The sequence below is a fragment of the Nyctereutes procyonoides genome, unplaced genomic scaffold (assembly GCF_905146905.1).
Source record: "Nyctereutes procyonoides isolate TBG_1078 unplaced genomic scaffold, NYPRO_anot_genome, whole genome shotgun sequence".
NCBI lineage: Eukaryota > Metazoa > Chordata > Mammalia > Carnivora > Canidae > Nyctereutes > Nyctereutes procyonoides.
The window spans coordinates 40,906,352-40,911,279 of NW_026575125.1; the positions used below are offsets into that span (position 1 = coordinate 40,906,352).

Genomic DNA, 4,928 nt, shown 5'->3' on the forward strand with positions numbered 1-4,928 from the left:
GACAGTGTGGTACGGGCACAAAAACATACACATAGATCAATGGAACAGAATAGAGAATCCAGAAATGGGCCTTCAACTCTATGGTCAACTAATATTCGACAAAGCAGGAAAGACTATCCCCTGGAAAAAAGACAGTCTCTTCAATAAATGGTGCTGGGAAAATTGGACATCCACGCACAGAAGAATGAAACTAGACCATTCTCTTATACCATACACAAAGATAAACTCAAAATGGATGAAAGATCTAAATGTGAGACAAGAATCCATCAAAATCCTAGAGGAGAACACAGGCAACACCCTTTTTGAACCTGGCCACAGCAACTTCTTGCAAGATACATCTATGAAGGCAAGGGAAACAAAAGCAAAAATGAATTATTGGGACTTCATCAAGATAAGAAGCTTCTGCACAGCAAAAGAAACAGTCAACAAGACCAGCCCCACGCAGCGAGCGAGCGCCTTCTCCGCACCAGGGAAGCCCCACCCACCTGAAGCCAAGATGTCCAGTAAGTGGACCAAGGCCAAAACCACCAAGAAGCAGCCACAGAGGGCACTTCCAATGTCTTCACGATGTTTGACCAGTCCCAGATCCAGGAGTTTAAGGAGGCCTTCAACATGATTGACCAGAACCGAGATGGCTTCATTGACAAGGAGGACTTGCCTGACATGCTGGCCTCACTGGGAAAGAACCCCACCAATGAGTACCTCGAGGGCATGATGAGTGAGGCCCTAGGGCCCATCAACTTCACCATGTTTCTCACCATGTTTGGGGAGAAGCTGAATGGCACAGACCCTAAAGATGTGATCCGAAACACCTTTGCCTGCTTCGATGAGGAGGCCTCAGGTTTTATCCATGAGGACCACCTTCGGGAGCTGCTCACCACCATGGGTGACCGCTTCATGGACGAGGAAGTGGACGAGATGTACCGAGAGGCACCCATTGATAAGAAAGGCAACTTCAACTACGTGGAGTTCACCTGCATTCTCAAGCATGGTGCCAAGGACAAGGACGACTAGGCCGCCCTGGATGCCCAGGCCCAGGCCCCCGTCCCACTCCTGTTCCCCCCCTCACTGTGTATCAGCTCCATGCCCGTGATTCCACAGGACCCTCTCAGGGGATCCTCCCCCTGAGGGGCTAGGGGCCCAGCTCCTTGTGGGGGAACAGGCTGAGCAAACATAGTGCCAGGCAAGGGGCGCACAGCCAACATGAAGCAGGTGTTCCACCATGACCTCCCCCACCCCAAGAGAGAACTGTCTCCTAGGGAGCTGGGCCTCAGGGCTGCTCCCCAAAGGACAGGCCCTCTGTCCTGTTGGAAGCAACTTCGCATGCACCCCATTCAGGGCATGACAGCTCTTTCCCAGCCACTGCCACTGCCACTAACCTCACCAAGGTCCTTTCTCAGAAGGCAGGATGCCAGACCCCTCCTCTGTGCCCTGCTCAGCCACCAGAACACAGCCCATCCCACTGGGAGTGTGATCCAGAAGATGCATGTAGGTTGGACATTTGACCCAAGGGAGACAGAATCTTAAATAGAAGTCTAAACACTGAAAAAAAATAAAAGAAAAGAAACAGTCAACAAAACTAAAAGACAACCTACAGAATGGGAGAAGATATTTGCAAATGACAAATCAGATAAAGGGCTAGTTTCCAAGATCTATAAAGAACTTATTAAACTCAACAGCAAAGAAACAAACAATCCAATCATAAAATGGGCAAAAGACATGAACAGAAATTTCACCAAAGAAGACATAGACATGGCCAACATGCACATGAGAAAATGCTCTGCATCACTTGCCATCAGGGAAATACAAATCAAAACCACAATGAGATACCACCTCACACCAGTGAGAATGGGGAAAATTAACAAGGCAGGAAACAACAAATGTTGGAGAGGATGTGGAGAAAGGGGGACCCTCTTGCCCTGTTGGTGGGAATGTGAACTGGTGCAGCCACTCTGGAAAACTGTGTGGAGGTTCCTCAAAGAATTAAAAATAGACCTGCCCTACGACCCAGCAATTGCACTGCTGGGGATTTACCCCAAAGATACAGATGCAGTGAAACGCCGGGACACCTGCACCCCGATGTTTCTAGCAGCAATGTCCACAATAGCCAAACTGTGGAAGGAGCCTCGGTGTCCATCGAAAGATGAATGGATAAAGAAGCTGTGGTCTATGTATACAATGGAATATTCCTCAGCCATTAGAAACGACGAATACCCACCATTTGCTTCAACGTGGATGGAACTGGAGGGTATTATGCTGAGTGAAATAAGTCAATCAGAGAAGGACAAACATTATATGGTCTCATTCATCCGGGGAATATAAAAAATAGTGAAAGGGAATAAAGGGGAAAGGAGAGAAAATGAGCAGGAAATATCAGAGAGGGAGACAGAACATGAGAGACTCCTAACTCTGGGAAACAAACAAGGGGTAATGGAAGGGGAGGTGGGCGGGGGTTGGAGTGACTGGGTGATGGGCACTGAGGGGGGCTCTTGACACGATGAGCACTGGGTGATATGCTATATTTTGGCAAATCGAACTCCAATAAAAAAAATATACAAAAAAAAAAAAAGAATCTGTGCCCTTAACCACCATGATTGTCTTGCAATCATGGCTCTTGTTTCAAAGCTCTCTCTTCAGACACTTCCTTTAGGTCTTTCTCAAATGTCTCATCTCAGTGAGGCCTTTTTCCTGCCAATAGCTAAAATTCACACATTCACACATTCACACACACACACACACACACACACATTCACTCGCTTTACCCTTTCCTGCTTCATTTTTCTCCTTCACATTTATCACTATATTATACATTTTACTTATTGATCTAGCAATAAGCATTATTCAGAATTGGTATTTGGGGGATTCCCTGGGTGGCTCAGCGGTTTGGCGCCTGCCTTTGGCCCAGGGCACGATCCTAGAGTCCCGGGATCGGGTCCCAATTCAGGCTCCCCGCATGGAGCCTGCTTCTCCCTCCTCCTGTGTCTCTGCGACTCTCTCTCTCTATGCCTATCATAAATGAATAAATAAATCTTTAAAAAAACAAAATTGGTATTTGTTTTTTCCATTTATTATCTGTATTTTATAGAAGTCAGCTCCAAGAAGGCAGAGATTTTTGCCTGTTTTATTCACTACTGTCTCTCTCCCCTGTCACACAGTAGGAACCCGGTAAATATTTGTGAGAGGAAGGAAGGAAGGAAGGAAGGAAGGAAGGAAGGAAGGAAGGAAGGAAGGAAGGAAGGAAGGAAGGAAGGAAGGAAGGAAGGAAGGAAGGAAGGAAGGGGGGAATGAACTCTTCCAATGATGGTTGATTCCAAGGTGCCTTGTCGGAATCCTGGCTGGCCCTGGGTTCACTCCTCTGTCTCATACACAACTGAACCTCTGATATATTGGCTCTGCTTACAAACATTAACATTTAAAAATTGGAATCATACCTCTCTGATGAATTTCTATTAAGAGTTTTCCCTGGAGTGAATTATGAGCCAGTTTAGTTCCTTGTTCAATGCCATACACTGGCACACTTAACCCAAAGCTAGTTTTGGCCGTTTTCATTTTTCTGAAATTATTTACAGTGATTCATTTTTTAGGGGGGTTAATTTTTACAGTAACGATTTGATTCATGCATCAATTTTCTTATCTGTGTCATGTTTCAGCAATAACAGGTTTGCCCCAGATACCTCCTTAGCCTCAAGCTGCTCCTTGAACAGCTCAGGCACATCTTGCTTCAGGGACGGTACTGGTTGTTCCCTTTGCCAGAAATGTTTTTGCATCTGCATAGCTTATCTCTTATTTTCTTCATTTTTTTCCTCAAGAAAAAATCATCTTTCTTTTTTATATACTTACTTTTTAAAGATTTTATTTGGGAGAGCGTGAGAAAGAGAGAAAGCATGAGTAAGGGGTAGGGGGAGAGGGAGAGGGAGGAGCAGGCTCCCCACTGAACAGGGAGTCTGATGCAGGGCTCAATCTCAGGGCCCTGAGACCATGAGCCAAGCCAAAGGCAGACATTTAACCGACTGAGCCACCCAGTTGCCCTCATCTTTCCTTTTTTTTTTTAAATCCTTTTTCAACAAGACCTAAGCTAATCACCTATTATTTTAAAGATTTATTTATTTATTTTAGAGATAGTATGCAGGGGTAGAGGGTTGCAGAGGGAGAGGGAAAGAGAGAGACTCTCAAGCAGACTCCCTGCTGAGCACAGAGCCCAACATGGGGCTCAATCTCACCACCCTGAGATCATGACCTGAGCCAAAATCAAGTGACTACCCTATTTACATACTAGCCTCTGTCACCTTGCACTCCTGATCCCCCTTGAATTTGTTTGCTTGTTTTTAAGTGATCTCTGCACTCAATGTAGGGCTCAAACTCACTACCTGGAGATCAAGAGTCAGATGCTCCATGGACTGAGCCAGCCTGCCCACCCCATCCCCCTCAAATTTAATGCATGCTTACCCTCTCCCAACATACAAACAAACAAGCAGCTTGAGCAGAAGCCCTCCAGCACAGACATCCAGACACTAGCAGTTGGCGGTTGGCCAGTGCACACTGGAGCTGTAAGGACACAGGGATACGGGCAGGGAACTGACAGTATCTGTTACAGGGTCTGTGACTGTCTTGTTCCCTCAGCCTTGCACATAGTAGATGCTCTTTTAGATTGAAGGATGAAGGAGGTTGGTATCTGTTATGTTGTTAGAGCAGAGCAGGGCCCTGCATATCAAGGTTCAAATATACCTGGGGTCAAACGGCAGGGCATAGGTGCTCTGACAACTCACACCGGCCCCCACCCTCACCCCCAGCCTGGGAAATTCCTGAGGACAAGGATCCTGGTATGTATCAGGGCCTGGCATACAGTCAGGACTTGGCACACAGTAGGCAACAAACTTCCACCTCTTCATCTCACTGTGGTCCTTTTTTTTTTTTTAAGATTTATTTAT

At 46.3% G+C, this 4,928-nt stretch overlaps 1 pseudogene; it reads left to right on the forward strand.

Annotated features, from left to right (window-relative positions):
* The first annotated feature begins 460 nt into the window (after positions 1–460).
* LOC129518328 (myosin regulatory light polypeptide 9-like) lies at positions 461–1,032 on the forward strand (annotated as a pseudogene).
* Positions 1,033–4,928: the final 3,896 nt, after the last annotated feature.